The sequence below is a fragment of the Lissotriton helveticus genome, chromosome 5_1, assembly GCF_964261635.1.
Source record: "Lissotriton helveticus chromosome 5_1, aLisHel1.1, whole genome shotgun sequence".
Taxonomy (NCBI): Eukaryota; Metazoa; Chordata; class Amphibia; order Caudata; family Salamandridae; genus Lissotriton; species Lissotriton helveticus.
Window position 1 is genome coordinate 101140974 of NC_136065.1, and position 27942 is coordinate 101168915.

Below are 27942 nucleotides of genomic sequence, written 5' to 3' on the forward strand. Positions count from 1 at the left end.
CGGTCCTCTCATGACACTAGCTATTTATTTAACCAAAGTCAATTCATCAAACAAGATTCAAAATCACAGTTAATACAAGGGGAGATACAGAGTGACCAAAGTAGCTTTTTGGAGCTTTTAAAATCTTTACTACAAACATTACAGACACAACAAAGGCTCTCAATATGCAATCAGACAAAATGGACATTCAAATAGAATTAATGAATATTATAGCACTTCAAATTGCAGGAATAAATAGAAAACTGGACAATATGAACAATCTAATCACAAGAGTACAATCCATATATTCAGTCCAGTGCACTTGTAGCCCGATTATCGAAAAACTGAGCCTCCTACTAACGTTATTAGAACTGATAATAACGTTAAATAAACTAAATTTGGTAGCCACAGAACATAATGCAGAAGAGCAAGATAAGCATATAGCTGACACTTTGCAACCTTGCAAGTCTCTACCAAAAGTGGAACATAAGCCAACCAAAATACCATCTAAACCACAAGACAAGCTAGTTCAAATAAGCCCGGTTCACCTAAAGGCCAAAATTCAAGAGCCGAAATTAGTATATGTAGGTCAAACAAACTTGGAGGGAAACAAAGCATTGAAGCGGACCCGAAAACAAAAAAAGCGTGAAAGGAAAGCAAGAAACAAATTGGCATTACAAATAAAACAGCAGACTACCAAGGTATTTCCAATATTTACCTCAACCAGGGAGAATAAGGCAGCCACGGACCTGACTAGTTGTACAGCAAGTACAGATAACGACTCGAGTAGCCATCATAAGGTTGAAGAGACGGATTATGAAAACCTAGCTGAAGTTAATCGGATCAAAGATAGAGGAGTGGACACAATCCCAGTAACGGGCGTAGAACGTGTGGGAACCCAGGTGACAACTAATAGAAATGGAGAAAAATCATATGATCCTGAGGAAAAACATACTGAGCAAGGCATAAAATGGGAATCAAGCAACTGACACAGTAAATTGACCTAAGTAGGTCACAGCCACTGAATACAATTACGCAAGGCACTGGCACCGCCGAAGAAGACTGGAAGAACAACGATCAGCCCAAAAAAAAGTGAGGAAATCACAAGGCTTCGTCGCCCTAGCTCCAAAGGGCGCGGATAATAAGGACTCAACAAGACAAGGAGGCCCAAAAAAGTTTATGGTACTACAGAAGCCTATTAGCCTGGAAATCGAGATCCTAATATAATACGCAAAACAAATGAGAACATAAAGGCACAGTCTCATAAACCTGGTAAAAGTACTAGGGTAGGTCCGCCACAGGAGAATCTTATACCCCAAGTTCTAAGTGAAAAAGGAGCAAGCCTAAATGAGGGCATGCAATTGAAACCTTTATGGGTATACAGACGAGAGAGCAATCAAGGTCACCCTGGGCAGGAAACAACATCTAAAAACAAAAAGGAGGCTAACCTGGAGAATTTGACATTAACAGAAATCCCAGCTCATAATATCAGACATGGAAGCATGACTCAATCCGGAAACCTAAGAGTCCAAATAAACAACGAAAAGAAGCAAATTATAGCTGATGATAAGAACGAAGATTCTACATCGCTGATAGAGCAAGGGCATCAACTACCGAAGCAGAAAATACTTTTAACACCGGAATACGAGTCGAAAGGGCGGCATGACATATTAAACAGAGGAAATATACTGAAATTAACGGCTGAAATTCCTGCCTTAAAACACTTGAAATCATTTGAACTTATTGTCCGTAGAATTTATTTCAAAAGAAAATCATACAAAAATTGAACAAACGGAGGAGCTTCGCGCACATCCGTGATGGCCGTGTGAGCACAGGGCTCCCGAGACCCTCGCCGCCCTCCGCATATATCCTGAAAGATATTCTGATTACGAAGACTGGTTATTGGAGATGACACTCAGCTGATATCTTAGCTGCTTTCAAAAATTGATTTGGACTTCGGGAACCGCTACTACGACATCTGAACTTTTGCGGCCCGTCCCCTGGCGACGCCTGGGACTCGAGTCGTTGAGACGCCCAGGAAGTAGTTGAACAACAACGGCCCACGGGGCTCTGCTCACAGCCTTGGAGTTAACTTTCGGTTTCGTTTTTGGGTCTTCGGCCTTCTCCTATCTCAAGATCGATCTGGTTGCCCGAGGTCTCGCCGAACTCTGTGAATCCACTGTGTGCCAACAGTCGCGAGTGTCTGTGTGCAGAGCTACAGCTGATGGGGCCCGTTTTTTAAGACTCTGGTGGGTTGACCACAAAGGGCCATCTTCACCAGGTCTCACAGGCCCCTCGGGGGCACATTGCCCAACATGGTGGGCAGGCCCAACAATGAGAAGCGAAAAACCAAGACGCCTCTTCGGGGGGGAACTATTCAAACGAATGTCATGGATCGCTATACTCCTCCCAAGGTGTCCCCCGGTGGCACGAATAGTACTCTGGAAGAGGCAAAGGAAGGCTCGGCCGCGTCAGCCGAATTGACTCTACAGGATGTCATGGGCGCCATTGCTAGTATGAAGACTTCCATTGGCCAGCAATATGAGGCTCTCGCCCTTAAGCTTGACACCGTAGCCATTGACGTCACTTTGATTAGAGCGGACTTATCGAAGACTAATGAGAAGGTCAAATCCCTAGATCTGAAGACCTCCAGCCTCACGACCGATGTGTCCGACTTACAGACGGAGGTCGGCAACCTACGATCCTCCAATGATCTCATGGCTCGTCGACTGGAGGATTTTGAAAATAGGGCCAGACGCAATAATGTACGTATTATCGGGGTCCCGGAAAAATCGGAAAATCCCGCTGCAGATCTCCTTGTGGAGGACCTCATCCTAAATCACCTCGCCCCCAAAGGCCTAAGTAAATTCTTTGCTGTGGAGCGTGCGCACCGAGTACCGGGTGGGAAGCCGAAGCCGGGTGCCCCTCCGAGGCCGATCATCGCCAGAATTTTCAACTTTAGAGACAGAGACGCTATCCTGCAGGCGTCGCTGGTGGACGGCCCTGTGAAGTTTGAAAACACAAAGGTGAGCTTTTACCCGGACTTCACCCAGTTCGTTCAGAGGCAAAGGATGGGGTTTCAGGGGGTGAAGCGACGGTTGAGAGACATGGACTTGAAATATGCAATGTTATTTCCAACCAGGCTCCGCGTCGAATATGAGGACCGCACGTTTTTCTTTGATCGTCCCGAGAGAGTGAGTGACTGGCTAGATACATTACCAACTCGAGTGGAGCAACGGGTGGCGTGCCGGAGCAAGAATGACAATGGGGTTCCCGATTTCCGAACAATTAACTTACCACTCAGCTCGGTTTGAGGACTTCATACACGTGATTTAAGGTGGCATACCCGAGGGTAGCGGGGGGAGTGGGACTCTTTCCTCCTCCGGGTTTCTTTTTGTAGACTAGTTTAATGTTAGGGCGACAGGCACACTGCAAGTTGGGGTGGCTTTTGAGTCTAACGCAGGGGTGCAGGGTGGGGGGCATTGTAACGGGTCCATGTTGGGGGGTGGAGGGGGGAGTTTGGGTGTGTTTTGTTTTTCCTCAAGGCAACGTATTATTTTATTCTTGGATCTGGGTACTGTGTTCGCTATGGGGTGGATTCTGCACTCATTTCTGGGATGGGGGGTAGTGGGTTGAAACTACTGTGTTGGAATGTCAATGGATTGGGAGATAGGATAAAGCGGGGAGTTGTGTTGCAACTGTTGAGACGCCTTTCCCCTGATGTTGTGTTGTTACAGGAGACGTACTTTATTGGAAACACTTGTCACGCCATGAACCAGCGAGGATATCGTCTTGCTGTACACTCTGGGTTCACTACTGGTTCTAGGGGCGTGGGCATCCTGGTCAAGAACTCTCTCCCCTTGGAAATAGATGATATGATCCTTGATGACAGGGGGCGCTACGCTGCTCTCACTGGGAGGTGGGAAATGAGGGCTGTCTCGCTGATTTCTGTATATGTCCCGCCTGGTCTACAGACCTCGACTTTTGCTGATCTTTGGCGTGTGGTACTGGGGCTTCCACATGGTATCCTGGTGATGGGCGGAGACTTCAACTCGGTTGTCTCCGGTAGTATAGATCGCTACCCCCCCCAGAGATCTCACTAGGTCTCAGTCTTGGTTGAGTGGGTTTTTAGAGACACTGGGTTTGGTAGATTGTTGGAGGTTGATGCATCCGGGACAGGTACAATACACTTTCCACTCTGGGGCCTACGGCAGTCTCTCTAGACTTGACTATGTTTTGATGCCGGCAGCACAGGTCCCCTCTGTCAGGGAGATTAGACATCTGGCCCGGGGTATATCAGATCACTCCCCAATATGGCTCCAGGTGGACACTAGTATGGGTGTCGAGGGACGGGTTGCCCCGATCAATCCCTGGTATCTTCGCAACCCCAAAACCCGTGCTGAGTTGATTAAGTCCCTGGATCAGTACTTTGCTGAAAATGAGTGGTCCGTGTCCTCTTCTGTATCACTGTGGGAGGCGTTTAAGACGGTTATCCGTGGACAGGCATTATCATTAATCGCAAGAAAAGTAAAAATGAGGAGGTGCTTCGTTTAGAGACCGAAATAACTGAGCTAGAAAGGGGTCTGGAACTAGGTGTGACTTGGGATAAGCTTCATGCCCTCAGCCTCAAACAACTCGATTATAGGGCCCTGGTGACGGATGCCGCTAAAGTCATGAGCAGGGAGCAGCTTTTAAAAAAGTAAAAATAAAATTATCTCTCTTAGTTCAGGGTTTTGGTTAACCACAGGATATACCTTTTACAGGATTATGTCGTTGGCATATAAGGATGTAAGGAAGGCCTGCTGTGACTTTTGAACAGCAATTGACAGCTGAAAAAGAGCATGCAGGACCCTAGAATTTAGCACATGTGCTATGATAGGACATAGATAATAGGCTGCCTGTGCCAAACAAGAATGAGGAGCATCTTCCCTAAGAACAGTTTCATCAGTCCAAAAGTCATGGAATCCGGGACCCCAAGAATGTGCAACTCATTGTGGAGCAAACAAGGCTCGAGATCTTTATGTTTGGTGCGTGTTATGTTTAATGATTAGTACTTCCATCAAGACATTTTTCAAGGTATTGGTACATTTTGGAGTATGCAGCAGGGCCATCCCCCAATTCAGATATGTCAAGTTCTGCACCATTTATATGTTCACTAACTCTGTCCATGTGGTGCTGCATGAAGACAGCTCACAATATAAGTGTATAGATTATGTATCTGTTGCCTGTAGGCTATTTTGCATATTTAGGAGCAATGTACAGATATCCTGGGAGCCTATGTTGGTGTCCCCCTCTCCCTTAGGGAGCAAGGTGCCATCCTTATCATCACTGTTTGCTGCTGTTTTGTTTTTCTCTTCAAAAACTGGTCATGGACTGCTGATAATCAGTTGTATCCATTTGGTTTGCTGCGGGCTGGTAAGAAAATGAATATGCGGATGTGCCAGAAGTCAGAGTGCCGGAGCAAGTCCTGCTGTCCAAGATTTGCCAGAAGAATAATGGGGGGAGCAAACCCAGACCCCAAGGGGCATACTGCATTAAATCACAGTTGAAAATGATGATGGATAATCCAAGCAATCTATAGAGTGATATTAAGGTATAAACTCTGGGTCACAGTACGTTCCACAGTGCTAGTGTTACTGTAGTGGCACAGGGATGACTCGCCTGTAAGCGCGGGTACAGTCCGTAGTGCCGCGGGACAGTTGACTCGATCCAAGTCCCCTGTGTTGAGGTAGGTGTCTGTCCCTAATCACACAGTGGTCCCCACACGTTGCAGCTAGTCAGCATGCCTCAGCAGCCCCTATGTACCCCAGCTGTGGCCACAAGACTGCGGTAGCCACAGCAGTACCAAAACCAGGATGGGTAGCCTCTCACCTTGCTGTGCCACTCCACCCCCCATGACAGACGCCCAAGATCTCACTGCTGCTAGGCCTAATCAGTCCCAGGAAGTAGGCTTGTAGCCTGCAGGCGCTCCGGTGCCCCAAACGGTTGTCGTGGGCCTGCCCCAGCCACACTCCACAGCACACAGCTCTGGTTTGCAGCTGTCTAGGCATGCCTACACACCACCTTCCAGCACCCTGCAGAGGGTGGTATTCAGTCCCCTTCGCCTAGCGCCAGGTAGGTGATTGAGGCAGGTCAGCGGACGACCTCCACAGTGGAACACACCCGACTAGGCTGCAGTTTCGCAGGACAATGACTGAATTCTGCTAGAAGGAATTATCCTCTCCAAAATGAGTTCTGTGGTAACACACTGTAGGCAGGAATAAGAAGAGCGAGTGCTCTTTAGTGGATGTGCCTTTCAGGGTGAGCCCGAAATTAAACACTTTTAAATGTCTGAGAAACTTGGAGAAACACAATCTCTGCATGGAACTCCCCATTCAAGGATATGAATATGTTAATACCTTGGATACCTTGTGTGGGCATTCTGTTACTAATTTGTGGTTGTGTAGGTCATTTTTCATGAATATTTAAATGAATTTGAGGAGGCAACTGAACACCACGATTAACTCATTACCCATAATGTGCAATCGTAAATATACTATGGCAAATCATTTTAAACTGGGTTTATTCAACAGCAAATACATATTCAAGAATCACAGATCAATGGCATGGATGATTTATATATATGAGGAAGTGAATGTGTTCAAAAGGCTGCTTCATGGAAAAGACGAAAAAGGACCTTGGAGAGATAGTACTTCATGTCTGAGGAGTGGACTTGACTAAAGGACCAAGAGTCATAAAGAATTAATAAGGGCTGCCTAAATCAGAGAACAGAGGGGTGAACGTGTGAAGGGAATAGCCGGAAACAGATCATACTAAGTACCCAAGTCTGTGCACAAGACTTTGGTCTTAAATGACACTGAAATGTGTGCCTCAGGAAAATAAAGATGGTTGTGAGTGTGCTTAATCTGAAAGAAAAAATAAAAATAAAATTGAACAAACATTGATTACATGGCAGTCAGAAGAAGTCCAGCTCATTATGAACTCTATTCTGCAATTAGAAGCTTGGGGAATTAAGCTGTCAAGACCGATTATACCACGTTATCCTGGCCCTCTGACTGTGAACTCGAACTATAATGTGTGTCACGGATCAGGACAAAGAAAAAACAACCAACAGGTGCTTAAAGTTCTGAAGGGCGCAAAAGGCAGCAGCCTAACGATGGTACAGAGGAGAGAAGTGCAGAAAGAACAGGTGGCAGTGATGGAACCAGATCAAGACAGATGGAGCTGGGTGCCAGGAGCGCTAAGAGTAGACAAGGGCTACTGACCAACGGAAAATCTAGCCGACAAGCTTGACACGGGAAATATACATCTGCTCTCATGGAACATCACTGGAGCAAAAAAATGGCTTGAAAAGGGCTGCCACCCTCAAAACTGGGAAACATGCGACATTATAGCGCTTCAGGCGGCATAGGCACTTGATGATTTACCCCTGGCAGGGTACATACATTATACCCTGCCTACAGTAAAAATAAAGACCCATGGACGACCGAAAGGGGGGCTGATAGTCTACATATCTACAGCATTAAACCTCAAATCGGAACAGATAGTCTCTCCGGGACCAAATAGACAACTGATTAAACTCACCTCATGCATCGTCGGCAGCACAAAAACTGTCCTGCTGATCAATACGTACGCACATCCGATATTAAGGGGAAAAAACGCCCATAACGCCCAGTTAATTGCCACAATTACAGATATAAGGAGCACATATCCTTTATGGGATATGATCCTAACAGGGGACTATAACTCCAATTTAATATATACCTTGGATGAAGATGAGAAGCTAGTAGCTGACAACATATACTGGAACGTCCCACTACAATGTCAACTAAAGAGAATACCTCCGGACCCCCTAGGCCAACACCTGGTAAAAGCTTTAGAGTTTCTTGGATTGAGAGTAATAAATGGTAAAACAACGGACGACTTTCCACCAAAATATACATTCCATGGAGGAAAGACATGATCTAGACTAGATTATACAGCCATCTCATTATCTTTGATGCCATTACTCTCTCATTTTACCATAGAGTATACAACTAGGAGTGATCATTCCTATCAGTATATACATTTCAGCTTAAAATTAGCCAAACACCAGGCTAATTCAACAATAGATAGAAGCATCTACACAATTGATCTAAAACGTTTAAAATGGTCCAATGAAACGATAGAAGCACTTTAAATTAAACTAAAGAGGCTGATAATGGATTGTGAAATCGAGGCCCCAAATAAAATTCAAGCATGGGCAAAATTCACTTCAGATCTTACAACATTAATTCCCAGGAAACAAAACCAGCACAAAACTGAACAGAAGGGGTGCGTGACTTGAAACGCAAACCCAAAAAAGCTATCAGGAGGCTAAAAATAACAAACCTCGATGAAGCAGCTTGAGACAATGTACGACAGCTGAAAATGTACAACAAAAAGTTATGGGAAGAGAAGAAAAATAACAATGACACATTTTGGGCTGAACTACTCTGTAGTGCAAAGAAAACCAACTCTAAAACATTCTGGGAAATAATAAATAAATTACACAGGCTGGTGAACATACTATCGTCAAACATACAAGAACACGAGTGGGCTCATTTCCTAACTACAAAGTTTACAGAAACCACAACTCCTGATAAGCCAGCATTGAAGAACCAAGAATTAATGGAGGTAAACAATATTTTGGAAAACATTATCCAAGGAGTCGGTGACACAAGCAAGCTAGGTGTGGGCAGCATGAGCAATCTAACAGCAAAGAAGGATTCTGGTGCTAACCCAATGGTGGAAAATACTGAACTGCATGGCAAATACGGTACCAGTGGCCTCAAGGCAGAGACAGATCGGTCCTTCATATCGACTGATGGTATAATACGCACAATACAGAAAGGCAGAGGAGACGGTGCTCCAGGTCCTAATGGCATTACTCAAGCCATCTTTAAGAATGATCCATCCTGCTGGGGAGAGCATCTTTTCATGTTGTTTTAAGAAGTAGAGTGACTAAATTGTATTCCACCTAATTGGCAAGGCTCGACAATGACACCTATTTTTAAAGGAGGAGATTGAACAAATCCATTGAACTACAGGTCAATCACCCTTTTAGATGTCGAAGCCAAATATCATGCCTCACTTATTTTGAAAGACCTGAAGGAATGGTCAAAGAACCTTAATCTAATTCCAGTCAATCAAACAGGTTTCAGGCAAGGCATAGGGACGATCACGAACATCTTAGCTCTATCACTAATAGCAAACAAATGCAAGCGGAGGAAACAGCTACTTCACCTCTGTTTTATAGATCTAAAGGCTGCATTTGATAGTGGAGACCGTCACCGCCTATGGAAAAAACTGCGAGCCTGGAATATCCCAGAGAGGTTGTTACAAGGAATACTGCAATTCTATTCCAAAACATGGATAAGAATCAAGATAGGAGATGGCTCTAGACTATCCAGAAAGCTGCCTACAATTAAAGGCCTTAAACAAGGTTGCGTATTGGCGCCACACCTTTTCAATTTGTTTATGTCTGATCTTGCACAAAGGCTTGATAGCATTAATTCCCATCCTCTGCAAATAGGTAAACTATTACTTACACACATCTCGTACGCCGATGATGTGGTGTTAATGAGTTTAACTAAGATCGATCTTCAAAGAGCTTTAAATGAAATGTCAGAATATATTTCATTTAACAAACTAGAAATAAATACATCAAAAACCAAAACAATGTTGATTGGCAATCACCGGAGAAGCAAGCAGAACATCTGGCTCAATGGTAACCAGATAGAGGTAGTAAAAAGCTACAAATATCTGGGGTTCTACATAGACAATAGACAAAACCATCTAGAGCAAACAACGTACATATCACACAGAACCAATGCACTAACATTTGCCTTCAGAATACTGGCAAAAAAATTGGATGGACCATCATACAAACCTTTGCTCGCGGTGATGGCAGCCAAAATGCTGCCAACGATAACGTATGCCAGTACCGCACTTCATGACAAAGACTCAGACCTTTTAAACTGACTAATAGCTTCTACTTATAAAAATGTTTTCCATTTACATCGGTCGACTTCACTGGCCCAGGTTCGACTTGAATTCGGTCTCCTAAACGAAACCATAGGGAGAATGTATACCACAATGAAGTTTTGGTATCGGTTGAAACAGAACGCGGCTACCTCACCAATTAATAAAGCCCTTTGGACAGAAGTGGGTGAGGATAAAAAATCACCATACAACCAATATCTATATAAATCCTTCTTAACAACCTGCACGACCAAGTTATGGAATAAAAACTTGCCATATCAGACCTTCAAACAAGCAATAAACAAATCATCAAAAATCCATTCATTACTGTTTGACAAAAATATCTTCAGGTCAAGGTCGCATGCCTGGATGGTGATTAACAAATATAAGACTCTTGCACCAGCACCTTACTTGAACATAACGTTCTCCTTTCATTTGGTCATTCAGGAGGTTATATACTGGTAAAACAAGCTGCTTTACATTCCTTCGAAACATAGCCTGATGGCTGCTCTCCATTGCTACCACTAGTTATGTCCTAGCATCCCTTCAACTAGGTCAAATCTCCCCCATCCTCAAAAACCCCACCGCTGACCCTAATGACTTTAACAATCTACGCCCTATCTCTAACCTTCCCTTCCTCTCCAAAGCCCTTGAAAAATGTGTCCTGTCCCAATTAGACAACCATATCATCTCTTTCAATCTCCTTGACGTGTTCCAATCTGGTTTTAGAAAAGGATGCAGCACTGAATCTGCTATGCTCAGTATTACTGATGATATTCATCGCTCTCTTGACAAAGGCGAATCCTCCCTCCTTATCCTCCTTGACCTCTCTGCTGCCTTTGATACTGTCCACCATCGCACCCTTCTTAATACTCTCAAAGACCGCTTTGGGGTTGAGGGCATTGTCCACCAATGGTTCACCTCATATCTTCAAAATAGATCCTAACAAATTAAACTCAGTCACTGCCTCTCCAAACCCCAACCTGTCTCACTGGGTGTCCCACAAGGTTCTATCCTTTCCCAACCGTATTCAATCTATTCATGGAACCACTCACCCTCATTCTCAAACAAGCTAATATCAGTTATCACATCTACGCCGACGACATGCAACTATATTACAAGATCAAGTCCCACCATGACATCCTTCACCTCAATGACACCTTGAATAAAGTCCAAGCCTGGTTCCATCTTAATCATCGCAAACTGAATCCCCAAAAAACTGAAATCATCCTTTTCACTCCCAAAAAAAGTTCTTTGCCTATTCAACTCTGGATCAATGATATCAAAGCACTCAACTGTTCCCTCTCCACCTCTAACTCTGTCAAATCCCTAGGCATCAGCATTGATCAGAATCTTACTCTCATCCCTCACATTAAAAATGCGGCCAAAGGTGCTCTCTTCACCCTTCTCCACCTTAAAGAAATCAAACCTTTCATTCTTGCTGATGACTTCAAAATCGTTGTCCAATCTCTTGTACTTTCCAGAATTGACTATGGTAACGCCACCCTTGTAGGCACCCCTAAAGTCCACCTTGCCTCGATTAAATCTGTTCTCAACCTGGCTGCCAGGCTTATCTCTGACTGTAAGCGATTCGATCACATCTCTCCTGCCCTCAAAAACTTCAACTGGCTCCCAATTGAACATAGATCCACCTTCAAGATGGCATGTATCACTCACAAAGCCCTTCACCAAAACACCCCCTCCTACCTCTCTGACAATTTACAAAAAGCTGGTTGCTCCAGGTCCTTGAGAAGCACTAACGCCCTTGTCCTCATCCCCCCGAGACTCAAATGTAAAAAGACCCAATCTCGTGCATTCTCTGGTAATGCCCCTACGATTTGGAACTCTCTCCCCAAAGATCTTCGCTGCAACCCCTCCTACCCTCTCTTCAAAAAAAGACTCAAGGTGCTTCTTCTCAACAAATATAGGGGTACCTAACGTCGCTGTAATGACACTTTCCTTATTTTGTACTCTCCTCAACACACCCCCTCTTTCTTCCATTTCCTATTTTCGCTCCCCCTCTCCTTCTTACCTTCTCTCTCCTATTTTTCAACCTTCCCCGTCTCCCTTATTTATCTCTGAGTTGCTTTCTTTCCTCATTTCCCTCTAACTGAAATGCCTTATCCTATGTTAGTTTAATTCACTATGTAATTTTGTCTCGATGTGATACACTTGGGTCCAGTAGCGCTATATAAAACCTTTTAAATAAATAAAATAAATAAATAAATAGGATAGCTTTCAATAAGTTGTCTTTAACCTAATCATCAATAAGGGTTGTTTGGACTGGTGCAAGGTGCCCACTTTAATTAGTTCTCACAATGGGTGCCCAGGGACTGTAAATCAAATGCTGCTGGAGGGCTTGCAGCACTGATTGTGCCACGCACAGAAGTAACTCAGGCCTGCCATTGCAGAGCCTGTGTGCAGTCTGGGACTGCCATGTCGACTTGGCAAGTGCACCCACTTGCAGGTCCCTAAACCTTCCCTTTTCTACATATCATACACCCCTAAGGTAGGCCCTAGGGCAGGGTGCATTGTATGTAAAAGGTAGGTCATGCCCTGATGTGTGTGGCATGACCTTATAGTGAATTACAGCCTATTTCGTTTTTCACTCTTGCACGGCTACCTGTCCCCATAGGCCAGAATGGGCAGTTTGATTATAATATCTTATAATCCTAACGGACACAGGGAACTTGGTAGAACTCAGAATGATCAAATACATCTTTTAGTGAAGTTGGTTTTAACATTGTGTTTGAAAAAAACACTTTTAGAAAGTAGGTATTTTCTTGCCTAACCATCCAGCCTGCCTCTGCTAGCTTGTGTATTGTATGTCTGGTTTTGTGACTGACAGGGGCTGGGGGGCTCCAGGAGACAGGTTGAGTCAGCACTAGGCTGAATAGGCCTATCTGCACGAGGAATGGTGGGAGGAATATCACCTGGGCCTGAATAGGGCTGTGCCTTCCAGAATGCTGGTTCCACCGCCTGGGGTGCGTCTGATGACCCTGGTCCTCACTGACAAAGGAAGAAGGTGTGCACTGGCAGAATGCACCCAGAACTGGTTTGGACTAGGTACAGGACCCTCTGCCCTCAGAGAACAAAGAGAATAATATTATAAATGTGGGGACCCAGACCCCAAGACTTCAGATCACCTCTGGGAAATCAAGACAAACCTTTGCCAAGGAGAAGAACCAAGGAAGCTGCAGGAGTTTGGACTGCCCCTCTGCCAGTGTGCTGTTTGCCGGGTTGTCCTGCAGTGGTTGCTTCATTGCCAAGGAAAGAAGGAGCTTTTAAGGAACTTTCATCATCTTGCAGAATATTTCTCCAAGGGCTTGAATTTGAGCTTGCCTATGTCTGAAGTCTCAGGGATACAAAAGGCTTCACCCCTTCTGTTTGCCTGCATCTGGAACTTGCTGTTGTAGCTACTACAGATGAAATTTGCAGCACCGAATACGGCGAGCGATGCCGTAATCTGCATCGAAGCCGTGAGCGCTGCTCCGACTTACAACGTAGACCCGACGCCGGCCACTGTGTCACATCGATGCCAGCGAGCGACATCGTAACCTGCCAGAAGTCGTGAGCGCTGCTCCGACTTGCGACGTAGGCCCGACGCCTGCTGCTGTGCCGCATCGACTCTGTAGCCGACATCATCGCGGAGCCGATTCTCGACGTGGGTGGTCAAGAATTCATTGACATCGTGACATCGTACGGAACCGGGATTTCAGCGCCATCGTGATATCACCTCCTCTCCGGTAAGGAACAGACACATCCTCTGCTTTGCGCAAGCATCGAGGACCAGGCGTATTGCCTCCCCCGAAGCAAGGAACCGACGCCGCACAGCGCCAACAATGCCGCTTCTCCCCGAGGCCGTGAGCTGCCTTTGTTTTCACTTTTCCAAGGTACTGGTCTTTGTGGGTCTGTATTGATTCTTGGCCCGACGCCGCGCACCTTGCGGTCGGCGCCGTACTTTGGGATTTTTTTTACTTCGACATCGTGATAACTCGGTTGGGGTTATCTGTAAGCGTGGGCAGTACATTTTCTTCCGCTCGCGGAATTTGTGAAATTTTGACATTTTTGCGTTCCTCAGAGAACGCAGAACAGTCAAAACTTCCGCGATCCGCTGCGTAACGGAATTATTTTCATGTTCCTGCTTTAAAAATGTGTACTTGCGCACGGGGTAGTGACTTACCGGGATCCCTGCGTTCGCCAGCGAGTTTTCCTATCCGCTTGCATGCACCTCCAGATGTTGGTAGATGGTCACGCTATCCCGCGAGAGTGTGCGATCACAAACAAGTCATTTGCAGCACCATCGAGACCGTGAGAGAGAGCCTGCGATCGCGAACATGTTATTTGGATGCACCATCGGACATCCGGTGGAAGTTTGGTGAAGCTCACGATCCCGAACACGCAAAAGTTTCAATCTGGAGAAGGATAATATCTCAAGCAGCATAAAACCTTCTGTAAATGATGATTTGGATGAAAAAAACTCCTCAGATTGACATGTGGCTGTCCTTTTTAGGTCTCGCAGAGAGACCTATTACAGTCAAACCACAAAGCTGACTTCACGATGCGGATTTGTAGAAGTGCACGTGCTCGTGACCGCGCTTCTATCCCCCTGCCTTGCTCTTCAAAGGCTCCCCTTACCATTTGCTCCACTGGTTCACACTTCACGGCCGCCAGGCCGTGACTCGCATTTCTGCCCAGCAGCTTCAAAGGGATCTGCTTCCCCGCCCACTGCTTCACACTTCACGGCCTGGCGGCCGTGACTCGCTCTTCCTCTCTCGCTCTCAACTTACCCAGTATTTTCTCCCCCTCCACCCAATGCACTCTATTTCTAATGTGCAAAGTTAATTAAAAAACGTTACACGGCACCATCAATACATCGGGACAATAACAACATTGTGGAAGTACAGTGATAAATGTACAAATATACTGAGTTACTAAAATCAAATGCATTATAAATTCTCGTTCATTTAGATTACAAAATTAAAATGCATTTTAAAGTGCAGCATGTTCTCATTGAATTATAAATCATGAGCTTAACTGTGCAAATAATATCAAGGACATGAGCGGGCACACTTGATTTACCACATGTCCTTTCTTCTAGCTTCGACTATTTCTGAGCCTTTCCCACCCGGATACTGAAAGCGACGAATCCCGTCTGGGTTGAGCGCGGTTATAGGATCTTTGCTTGTTCGAACGGCTGCCTGATTAAAGGCGCCCCCAATATCCTTCTGTGGTCTGAACACCTGCTCACTTTTTTCAGTATTTTATAGTTCGAATTTTGAATAATATCATAGAAGGGCAAATGTTATTGCTTGTATATTAATTAATAAATTGATATACTGGTTATTAATGTGGCACACAGCTCAAACTAAATGAGTTCGCATCTGAAATAAAGGGTGTCGATATTATCCACACACTGGAGCTCACTGCAGCGACTTCAGCAGGATGAAAGCATAATCAGCCCCGCCAGCACTGGAACGTGTAACCTGCAGTTCATGCTCCATTCTCTGCACAGAGGCATTCTCTCCCCTCTCTTGAAGACCAGACATGAAGGGATCACACCCCCATATTTCTAACATGCGGTGTTTTGTTGAACTGCGACCCATGCCTTTAAAGGCACCAGAACTCTCTACCCAGGTTTACCTCCCCGAACGAGGCAACAGAGATGTCTTTCATGCGATCGGCAATGCGGTGACATTGATTAATAAGGTTTGTCCACTATACCGGAAATGCATTGAAGGCACGCGCTTCTTTGATTTTATTTAGTTATTTATTGTGATTTTATATAGCGCGAACATTACCCGAAGGCGTCAGAGCGCTTTACAAAAGAACCAGTTGCGTTACATAAGGACTTTGGATTACATGAGTTACATATGAGATGGAAACAGAAAAAAAATGCAAATATACAAGTGGAGTGAAAGGAGGGGAAATTTGCAAATGTACAAGTTGTAAAGTCACTCAAGGAAGAGATACAAACAGATACACTCTAAAATCCCATAAGAATGGTAGTAAGTACAAAGTTCTACTACATATACTAGTGGTACGACTTGTATATGGCTTAATGATATCTGCACACATTTAGAACATAACGACACACTATGGGCACCCCCATGTCCCTGAACTTTAGAGGCGTTCTCTCTGATTAATCAAAATGTATGCATGTTGCGTCAAAAGCACCCTGCCTTGCTCTTCAAAGGCTCCCCTTACCATTTGCTCCTGCCTCCCCGCCCACTTCTTCGCATTTCTGCCCAGCCCCCCCTCCCAGCGCTGCTTTGTTTTGTTAATAGCTGTTTGTTAAAAGCTGGGTGGCCAGGCCATGCATCTGTTTCTGTTGGGCAGGGTGTACACGCTCCTGCAACTATGACACACCTGACGTGAATCCTGGACCATAAGAGACTGATTTCAGAGAGTGCCCATTCTCTTGTTCCCGCCATTAGCCCTGGTTTCCTGGCAAGCCCATTCCCTCTCTCTCTCTGCGTCTTGTGTTCCCACCTCGTTTCTACCCTTCTGTCCCTCTCCCACCTCCCTCGAGCGCTATTTCTCACTCTCCCCCTAAACCTACCATCCCAAAATTCCCACACATATGTGTACATTCACTTCACGTTTCCATAGACTACAGGTTTACATTTTTAGCATGGATGCTCCTAGCATGCTATGGGCACATTATAAACTATGTCTATTGGCCAATCGCGTCACCTATGTGATCATGACGTGGTTCCTGGAAACGCTTCATAGACTGGACAGCCCCTTTCAGCACGTGCCGGGGTTGAGCAGATTAATGGATCGATGCACTGCGCCCAGATATATTTTAAAGGGTCTTAAGGCGCTGTCGGGCACGCTCAATGCTGACAACCAGTTTGTTTATCTCCACAGATTCAATGTATGTGGCATTTATATTAATATTCGTTTGGTCTTTCTCTGTCCGCCGGAAGACCAATATTTATCCGACACTAAACCTTTCTTCCGATTTCAAATGGATACCACGCTTTTTAATGTATAGCCTTAATTTCCAATGGCCTTTTATACCTTTTCCCTTCATTTCTCCCTCCGTTATTTTTTATTTGTATTCGGTTTCTTTTTGCACCCAGCTCCCACTCTTGCGCATGGTGAGACATGTATTTAAACAAGACGTTTCGTACAAACATCACACATTACAAACGAATGGAAATAAACTCTTTGTGTTATGAAAAGTAAAAGTGGGCGTAGATTTTTATAATTTTTATTCTTTACGGAAAATGTAATGTTTTGGTCTTTTTGCACAACGTGAAGCAGAATGTGCAGTGTATTTTCGGGGCATGGTTCCTTCACCCCAGTCCTGCCTTCTTTAATAGATCCTCGATGAAATATAGCATTCTCATCCAGAGTTTCCCTATCATTAATCACTTTTATTTTTTTCGTTGCACACTTTCAAACTTTCTCTTTGGCACACACATTACCAGCCATCAGTGCACACTTTCACCAAACACACACCACCAGCCATCAGTGCACGCTTCCACCAGGTACACATACCACCAGCCGTCAGTGCACACTTTCACCAGGCACACACCACCGGCCGTTGGTTGGTGGTGTGTGCCTGTTGAAAGTGTGCACTGTTGGTGCACGTTTCCACCGCAGGCATACCCACCAACAGCCATCAGTGCACACTTCCAACATACACACACACCACCAGCCATCAGTGCACACTTTCACCAGGCACACACCACCAACCGTCAGTGCATGCTTCCACCAGGCATACACACCACCAGCCATCAGTGCACGATTCCAATAGGCACACACACATCACCAGCCATCAGTGCACGTTTCCACCAGGCACACACAACACTAGCCATTAGTGCATGCTTCCTCTAGACACACACACTACCAGCCCTCATCACCAGTCAGTGCATGCTTCCATCATGCACACACACTACTAGCTGTCTGTGCACGCTTCCATCAGACACACACCACCAGCCGCCAGTGCACGCTTTCACCAGGCAGACACACACCGCCAGCTGCCAGTACACGTTTTAACAGGCACACTCCTCCAGCTGTCAGTGCACACTTTCACCAGGCATACACAACCCCAGCTATATTTGCATGCTTCCACCAGGCACACCACCGTTTGTCAGTGCGCGCTTCCACCAGACATACACACCACCAGCCATCAGTGCACGCTTCTAGCAGGCAGAGACACGACCATCCGACCCGCCTAATTGTTAGACAACTATTTTTTTATGTATTGTCTTTTACACACTTTTGTTAGGCTGATCTATTTTAGTACACATTATGCTGCAATCTGGCGTTAATGAGTTTTTTTCTGGCACACCTCTACCCCAAAGCCTCTCACTGAAAGGTGTGAACTCTAGCACTGCCATGCCACGCTTGAGAATGCCTTACAGTGCAACCACACACACAACACCATACACACACAACACCACACACACACAACCACACAAACACAAGCATGCACACAACCACACATACAACACACAAACACAACCACACACACACTCACAACCACATACAACCACACACATAACCACACATACAAACACGCACACAACAAACACACACACAACTACACTGAAAACCAAACCGTCAGTGCACACTTTCACCACGCACAGACACCATCACTCATCAGTACACGCTTTCACCACACACAAACACCACCAGCCATCAGTGCACGCTTTCACCGGACACAGACACCACCAGCCATCAGTGCACGCTTCCACCAGGTACACATACCACCAGCCGTCAGTGCACACTTTCACCAGGCACACACCACCGGCCGTTGGTTGGTGGTGTGTGCCTGTTGAAAGTGTGCACTGTTAGTGCACGTTTCCACCGCAGGCATACCCACCAACAGCCATCAGTGCACACTTCCAACATTCACACACACCACCAGCCATCAGTGCACACTTTCACCAGGCACACACCACCAACCGTCAGTGCATGCTTCCACCAGGCATACACACCACCAGCCATCAGTGCACGATTCCAATAGGCACACACACATCACCAGCCATCAGTGCACGTGTCCACCAGGCACACACACCACTAGCCATTAGTGCATGCTTCCTCTAGACACACACACCACCAGCCCTCATCACCAGTCAATGCATGCTTCCATCATGCACACACACTACTAGCTGTCTGTGCACGCTTCCATCAGACACACACCACCAGCCGCCAGTGCACGCTTTCACCAGGCAGACACACACCGCCAGCTGCCAGTACACGTTTTAACAGGCACACTCCTCCAGCTGTCAGTGCACACTTTCACCAGGCATACACAACCCCAGCTATATTTGCATGCTTCCACCAGGCACACCACCGTTTGTCAGTGCGCGCTTCCACCAGACATACACACCACCAGCCATCAGTGCACGCTTCTAGCAGGCAGAGACACGACCATCCGCCCCGCCTAATTGTTAGACAACTATTTTTTTATGTATTGTCTTTTAGACACTTTTGTTAGGCTGATCTATTTTAGAACACATTATGCTGCAATCTGGCGTTAATGAGTTTTTTTCTGGCACACCTCTACCCCAAAGCCTCTCACTGAAAGGTGTGAACTCTAGCACTGCCATGCCACGCTTGAGAATGCCTTACAGTGCAACCACACACACAACACCATACACACACAACACCACACACACACAACCACACAAACACAAGCATGCACACAACCACACATACAACACACATACACAACCACACACTCACAACCACATATAACCACACACACAACCACACATACAAACACGCACACAACAACACACACACAACTACACTGAAAACCAAACCGTCAGTGCACACTTTCACCACGCACAGACACCATCACTCATCAGTACACGCTTTCTCCACACACAAACACCACCAGCCATCAGTGCACGCTTTCACCGGACACAGACACCACCAGCCGTCAGTGCACGCTTCCACCAGGCACACACCAACAGACATAGTACACACTTTCACCAGGCACGCACACAACACCAGCTGTCACTGCACGCTTTCACCAGGCATACACACACCACCAGCCGTCAGTGCACAATTTCACCATTCACACACACACCACCAGACGTCAGTGCACACTTTCACCAGCCACAAACACACCACCAAACGTCAGTGCATGCTTTCACCAGGCAAAAACCACCAGCCATCAGTGCACGCTTTCAAAAGGTACACACACCATGAGCCATCAATACACACTTTCACCAGACACATACCACCAGTTGTCAGTGCATGCCCTCACTCTATCTATCTATCTCCCTCACTCTATCTATCTCCCTCACTCACTCTATCTCCTTCACTCAATCTATCTATCTATCTATCTATCTATCTATCTATCTATCTATCTATCTATCTATCTATCTATCTATCTATCTATCTATCTATCGCCCTCACTCTATCTATCTATCTATCTGTCGCCCTCACTCTATCTATCGACCTCACTCTATCACCCTCACTCTATCTATCTATCTATCTATCTATCTATCTATCTATCTATCTATCTATCTATCTATCTATCTATCTATCTATCTATCTATCTATCTATCTATCTATCTATCTATCTATCTATCTATCCATCTATCTATCTATCGCCCTCACTCTATCTATCGCACTCACTCTATCACCCTCACTCACTCTATCTATCGCCCTCACTCTATCTAACTATCGCCCTCACTCTATCTATCTATCTATTGCCCTCACTCTATCTATCTATCTATCTATCTATCTATCTATCTATCTATCTATCTATCTATCTATCTATCTATCTATCTATCTATCTATCTATCTATCTATCTATCTATCTATCTATCTATCTATCTATCTATCTATCTATCTATCGCCCTCACTCTATCTATCGCCCTCACTCTATTTATCTGTCTAACTTTCGCCCTCACTCTGTGTATCTATCTATCTATCTATCTATCTATCTATCTATCTATCTATCTATCTATCTATCTATCTATCTATCTATCTATCTATCTATCTATCTATCTATCGCCCTCCATCTATCTATCCATCGCCCTCTCTCTATCTATCTATCGCCCTCACTCTATCTATCGCATCACCACAGCATCACTCAGCACCACCACAGCATCACTCAGGGGCACCACACCATCACTATGCTCTACTGCAGCATCACTGAATGCCACGGCATCTCTCGTCGCCACCACAACATCACTCAGTGCCACCACAGCATCTATCTGTACAACCATTCAACAACAACTGGTTCAAATATGTTCTCTCAATGTTTCAAGCTTTATTACAAATGTCACAAAAAGATGTTAATATTTCACTTCTGTTCTTGTATTTTCGTCACAATAAAATACACTGAACATAATCTTCGCAAAAGTTATTTACAAAAGTTTAAGCTATTGCCATTATAAATTACAATAACTTTTAAGTATTAATTATTTAAAAAATAAATAAAAGCCATTGGTATTTGTAATATCAATACATCTAAGTCACGTAAATACAACACATATTGCATTACAAATGCTATAGGTGTCACATTTGCGAAAGTTAAAACTATTGGCATTGTAAATGACAAAGCTATTAATTTAGCTATTTTCAAAACCAACACATAAATAAAAAAATTGACATTTACAATACCAATAGCTCAAACTTTCCTAATGCGAGACCTATTGCATTGAAAATGCTTGTTTGTGCAAGGAGTCCCTTTAAAAAAAAAAAAACCTTTTTGGGGAGAGGAAGGAAGTGCCACAGAGTCTCCAACTTTCTGTTCCTGTCCAGCAGGCTACTCCCAGTGCTTTGTCCATCTCCATTTCACTCTTTGTGTCTGCTGCATCATTATCATTGGCTTTGAGGACTTTTGGATTTGAGATTTTACAAGTAAGTTGCTGTTATTGTTTGTTTGACTGGGGGCATTGCAGTTGCTGCAACAAAAATGTTAGTACTTATAATTTTTTTTAATTGTTGTGCGTAGCCAGTAGGCCCAGAGCTAGTCACGGGTGGGTGCATGATGAAGCAACTGTTCCTTTGGTGTGTGTTGAATGTATTTCAAACATCATTTAGGGCATGGATGGCATTGGATTGAATTGCAAAATGTGTATTTTTGGGGGGTATTTCTGTTCTTTTTGGGTGTGTGTTAAATAAATGCCTTTGTTGTGTGTGGTGTGTTGTGAACCTTGCAGACCTTGTTTAACCCTGTGTATTTTCGTTTTTGTATTTTATTGCATTAAAGGCAAAACATTGTGGTTTAGCATGCATCCTTTGCCTGGCAATTATAGGCCTTTTGTCAGTACATTGTTTTACAGGCCTCCTGCTGATAGCCATTTCCGGTGGGAGTTATAAGTGTGCTGCTTTTGACATATAGGCCTGCATGTGTTTCCTTTGTGGCCTAGGCTTCTTGTTGTTGTAGGCCTGGCCATGAGGCTGGCGGCCATTTTGAAGCCAGGCCATCTGCTTTTTGCAATAGGCCTGCATTGTCTGTCTTCAGTTTCTTTTTTTTTTTTTAATTAAGCCAGTAGACAATTACAGAAAGCATCAAAATATAACAAACATAAGAGAGATAAAAAAAAGAAAGCAAGGCTGGGAGAATATGCTAGGAAAATAGCATTTGTACAATCTGAGATAACAAACATATATAAGACCCCACCTGGCAATTTGAGCCCCAAGCATATTAATTAAATACTAGGTACCGACATGTAACGAGGGGATAGAATAAGGAAAATAAATAGTGGTTTACGAGGAGCCTGCACCTACATTTACAGAGGAAGCATAAGATTTATACAACAAGGCAGACTTTGATCCTTCCGAAACAACAGGGTCTAAATATGAATTTCTTATATTGAAGTTGTCATAAATTCAGTCAGAGCCCCCCAGACTTTAGCGCCTAGTCTTCGCTTCTGTAGCCCTTTGATAACATATAGGTTAGTTTCCAGTTTGCATGTGGCAAATAACCTTTCTCTCCACATCTCAAAAGTAGGGGGTTCTTTCTGGCGCCACAGTGAAGCTATACATAATCTTGCCACGGGGACAGCAATATATATATTAAATATTAGAATATATACATTCCCTGTGCAGACATACCATCCTCTAACACCCCCAGCAGCATGACTGTTGGGGTTATCTCAATCTGCACCCCTGTGGCTTGTGTTAAAAAGGGCTGCATCCTATTGATCAATGATTTTAGATCTGGGCATGTGGTGAACCTGTGAACTATATCTGCCTGATCCTTCCCACACCGGGTGCATTTATCCTCATTTATCCCACCCCAGCATGCAATTTTTGCCGTCAATTATATAAAATAAACATGGTTTTATACTGCTGTGTTTTTAAATTGGAGGGTTTTAGAAGTGTGTCGGCTAATATGATAGATTCTTGTAAAATATTACCCTCTACAAACAGCCTGGCATTCCATTTAGCATGTTGTGCCTCCACGTTATCCTTTTGTATTTCCGTAAGTGTTTGATATACATTACCAATTTTTCCCCGGCCCTTCACAACTTCTAATAAATTATTTTTCTGTGCTAAGCATGAGGGATCCCCTCTTTTACTCAGATAGTCCCGAATCTGAAGGTATTTGAAAAAATCTGTTTTGGGAAGATCATAATTAGCGTTTAATGAAGTATATGTCCTAATACCACTACTATCTACTAGGTTTTCTACGGTCAAAATGCCTTTAGTAAGAAAATAACTGGCAATAGAGCTATGACATCCGTAGGGGTATAATAGTTAATCCTGCCGATCTTCAGATGACGCCTGATCTGAAGCCAGGCCTTATGGGCGGCCTGAAGCAACTTAAAGTGTTTTTTTTTTATAGTAACTGGGCTCGAGGATCTTAAAGAAAGTTCTCTGCCGTAGAGCCTAATAACAACTGAAAAATATGAGGAGTGTCCTCTATGTTTTCCTCGTTTGCCCCAACCAATAACATTCCAATATACTGCAATAAGCAAGCTCAATAGTAGTCTGTCTTCAGTTTCTTGTAGTTGTGTGGGCCTGGCCATGTGGCTGGTGGCCATTTTGAAGCCCAGTAGTGTGCTTTTGCCACAGGCCTGCAAGCTTGTGGCCTAGTCTGCCAACAGGCCTTTCATCCAGTAGGCTCAGAGGTAGTCACGGGTGCATGAAACAACTATTTCTGTGTGTTCAGTTGAATTTAAACATCATTTATGGCATGGATGGCATTGGATTGAATTGCAAAATGTGTATTTTTGGGAGTATTTCTGTTCTTTTTTTGGGTGTGTATTAAATAAAAGCTGTTGTTGTGTGTGGTGTGCTTTTGCATTTTATTGCATTAACGGCAAATCAGTGTGGTTTAGCATGCATCCTTTGCCTGGCTATTACAGGCCTTTTGTCAGTACATTGTTTTCCAGGCCTCCTGCTTGTTGCTTGTGATTTGTGTGTGTCCATGTGGCTGGTGGCCACTTCTGGAGGGAGTTATATAAGTGTGCTGCTTTTGCCATATAGGCCTGCATGATTTTCGTCTTGGTTTACTGCTTCTATCCATCCACTTTGCCAGCAGCAGCTCCCTGAATGATGTGATGAGCAAATCATTTAATGCCAAACAGGGTCCACTTCCATTACATTTGTATTTTTGTTGTTGTTCTTCTTCTTTCTTATCCTTCCTGAGAGTGTCCACAGTATACCATGAAAGTCCTTGTTGACAAAGTCTCACAAATAGCTACACAAAGTTATATCTTTTATTTGTGTGTTTGTACTAGTAGTAATTGAACCACAACAACAAATGAAACATTTCACTGATGTTCTTCTCCTGGCTTCTTTGCTTTTAGGTGCACAAAAAGACAGAGGAGGAGGTGTCATCATCACCCGTTGTACTACCAGACAGAAGTCCTTCTGCGTACCACGTCACGTCCACGTGTGACCACAGACATCTCTGCAACTTGTGCACCTGCATCCTGCCACCTGTATCCTGTTGACATCTGAAGAAGATGGACCCAAAGAAAGGTAACAGGTCCTCCAGTACCAAGAAAGTTGTCAGTGAGAAGAAGGAACAGAAAAAGGAAGTGGCACATACCAAGACTGGTGTGCCCAGATGTTATTTTGGGGAAACAAAAAATTACGCCTTCAGCAGCATTGTCCGGGGACCAAGCTGGAGGCAGCACCTCTGCATCAGGGGGCCAGCTCCACAAACCTAGGCCCAAGCCCATGAGTGTCGTAGAGATAGCCAGTCTATTAACGAGCAGTGATGCTGAAATGTCATTATCTCAAAGTAGTACACAATCAACGCAGGCGGAAACTCAGCAGATAAGTGGGCAGCAGCAGGCGCAGCCACAGCAGCAGCTGAAAGACCAGCCGCAGCCACAACAACAGCCACATAAACAGCCCACAATAGTAGTTGTTCCTCCTGAAGTAGGGGCATTTCAGGAAATCGAGCTTCCTACAGACAAAGAGGAGCAAGCCATTGTTTTAGAAGATCCATTGTCTTCCAGACCCCTAGCAAGGAAAAGGAGGGTTAGTCCATCATCTTCTTCTTCAAGCCCCGCTTCTGATGATCGAGATGCTACTTGGAAGCCACCAGCTCAGTCTGAGTGATGCACGCCACAAGACAAGGCTAGTGAAAAGGAAGGTTCCAGAAAGCCTTAGAGTTATGGAGGTAGATGTACAAGAGGGGTATGATGACGAGCCAGTCATCACGAACATCACTCCCGGCCCAAAGGAGATGGAGACCAACAATATTACCCTATCCAAAATCGCTGCGAGGAATGTAGCACAGATACCACCAACACAGGTAACACCAACACGACCTCCAGCTTCCATATTTGCATTTGCAAAGGCCCGGTAGGAACCTACATCCAGCTCAACCACCACCTCAGTAGGTAGTGGTAGTGTAACTGCACAGATTCAAATTCCAGGCTCACCCTCCAGTTCATCTGGTATAGAAAGTGGCACATCAAGCAGCGCTAGAAAGTGGCACATCAAGCAGCGCCAGAAAGTTCTCCTCCCCAGTTTGGGACTTCTTTTCGGTTAGCAGTAAGGAGGAGAACATTGCTATATGCTCAATTTGTCGACAGGTTGTTAGGCGGGGTAAGCTTGGTACAAACTATGGTACCGGAGGTCAAACAAGTCATCTCAAAATACACCACAGTATCCAGTGGGAGGCTCACCTACTTCGCTTAGAAAAAAGTAAAACTGATCCCATTGCTGTTGTTGGGGATGAAGAATTAGGGGAAGATATGATTGCGGTGGAAGGTGAACAAGAGGGAGACATTTCTAGCCCTGTCCCCAGCAGTGTAGTGGTACCGCCCACATCCTCAGCAACATCTCAGTGGCACCGCAGTAAGAGTCATACTCAGAGTCAGACTGAGACACCAAGGCAACCGAGTACTGCAATGAAAAAAAGTGCGCCGTTGAGCCTAACTGGGTCCAAGAAAACAGCTGCACCACAAAGGAAAATAATCCTGCCTCCCATTGAATGCTTAGGCCAAAGGGGCAGTACCAGCTGGACCTTCTCCCTTCTTAGGTCTTGCCTGAGCCAGCGCTTGCGCTGTTCTGGTGAGACATTTAGTAGCTGCTTCAAAAGTGCTACCTTGCCGGCCACCAGCTTGCTATTACGCGCACAAGCGCATGCGACGTGCACAGTACTTTCTCCCATCGCGCGAGCGCACCACTCGCGTTTTTTTTTCTTTTCATTTTTGCGAGCACAGAGCGCGTCATCGCGATCACTTTTGCTTTCATCGCGATCGCGATGACTTTCGCGGCCACGCGGCTTTACTTTTTTGTCTGGTTGGCCAATGCTTGTTTTGTTTGCTACAAATGCACCGAAGCAGCATTCTTATAATTGATGCTCAATGTTAGTAATGTGGGTTGTAGTGCAGGGTAATTAAATGCTCTGATTGGTTAAGATGGCAGTTTTATGCATCAGGAGTGTTTAATATGATGGTGGCATCTGCCTTTATTTCTTTGGTGATTGTAAATAAGGTATTGGGCCTTCTCGAGGGGAGTGTATTGACTGAGTTTGTGTTAATTGGTACAAAAGTATATCTTTGTCTCCACTTTAAACGGACCGCATCTGCTATTAATCTGGTGCCGTTTTTTGTAGGCTGCCTATCTGTGCGCTTTCGGGAAAATAGTCATTATACATGAGCCTTACAACGATATATTGCATTGCGCTATTCGCTAGCAACAAATCCAGCAAGGCATTGGATTTCCCAGCAGAAAGATTTGTGAGTTTTCGTATAGTGTGCAAAGTCCGAAGTGAATGTGTGATAAGCACAAAGTAGGACAGCTAGCGCCTGCAAATTGCAGGTGCAACAAGGATTAGTATCCCCCTAAATATGCTAAGGCCATTTTATATATTTTTCTTTTAACAAACGGGTGCACACTTTGCTCAGCTTGACAATCCATCTTTCTCCGAACGATTTTATCAATCGAAGGTTTTTGACTAGTTAAATGTCCTGTGAAACATTATTATCTGGCACTCCACTGTTGGTTCCTGAAAGATGCACATACAGAAAGAGCTAAGTATATTTAGAGCAACAAAGCCAACAATGGAATGGTCAGTCATCTTCTGGCGCTGCAGATTTTGAAATTGTTAGTTTTCAGATTCCTGTTTTAGAATGCCCAAAGCAGAAACAAACTGTACAGTAAAATGTGCCCATGTGATGATGGAGCTTTTTTTTTACCAAGACAGTGTTTACTACTGGGTGTATATCGAAAAACGTGTTTTTAAAGCACTCCGTTTGGTAGCGCGGCTATACGCATGACTTGTGTAGCTGTTGATGCCACTTAACTTTAGATGCATTTCTAACGTAGTAGAAGTCTTTTTTGAGTTTTGTGTTCATGTATTTGCTTATTTTTTTGGGGGGGGGGGGGGGGTGCGGTGCTATACCTTGCACACTTCACCGTCGGAATGGCCAACCCTCATCAGTTGCTCAAGCAATTTTGCCCTTGAGAATTAATGCATCGGACAAATAAACGGTAATTGTTAACCTTCCAACCCAGTTCAAACAACTAGCAATTCATTTTCTGGCACATTAGTAAGTAAAATAT